This window comes from Penaeus monodon, chromosome 24 (genome assembly GCF_015228065.2).
Source record: "Penaeus monodon isolate SGIC_2016 chromosome 24, NSTDA_Pmon_1, whole genome shotgun sequence".
Classification (NCBI taxonomy): Eukaryota; Metazoa; Arthropoda; class Malacostraca; order Decapoda; family Penaeidae; genus Penaeus; species Penaeus monodon.
The window spans coordinates 29,070,563-29,071,069 of record NC_051409.1 but is presented as its reverse complement, the minus strand read 5'-3'; positions in this window follow the sequence as shown (position 1 = coordinate 29,071,069).

Below are 507 nucleotides of genomic sequence, written 5' to 3'. Positions count from 1 at the left end.
ACACGTCCATAATTGTTTGACAAAACCCTAACTTAACAAAGCAAGTGCAAGAACCAGGAGGAGACAACTTGATGACCTGAGCTTTGTTACAAAGGGTTTTCACATTGTAGTCATACCTCACATCAAGCACATTGGAGGCCAAAGTTTACCAACGAGTTGATGATATTCAAGTGCGTTTAATGAAACACAAAACATATCGCAGTAATTTTCTTTTGTAACTGACACAGGTAAAGAAAGCTTTTTACATCTCTCTTCTTTTTCTCTACAAATTATCAATCTTTGTTTTTATTTCCAAGGAACACAAAATCCCAAAAAAGGTAAGAAAAAATACACATATCACATAATCATCATGTGGTAAATATACAAAACTTAAGTGAGAACTTAAAAGATACTTTCTGAATGAAGAGAGAACATAATAAAACGTTCAAAAATTATAGTAACCATATTCATGAAGTTAAAACAAAGAAGTCCTTTCAAGCTTATGGGGATTCTTTATTAAAGTACAAT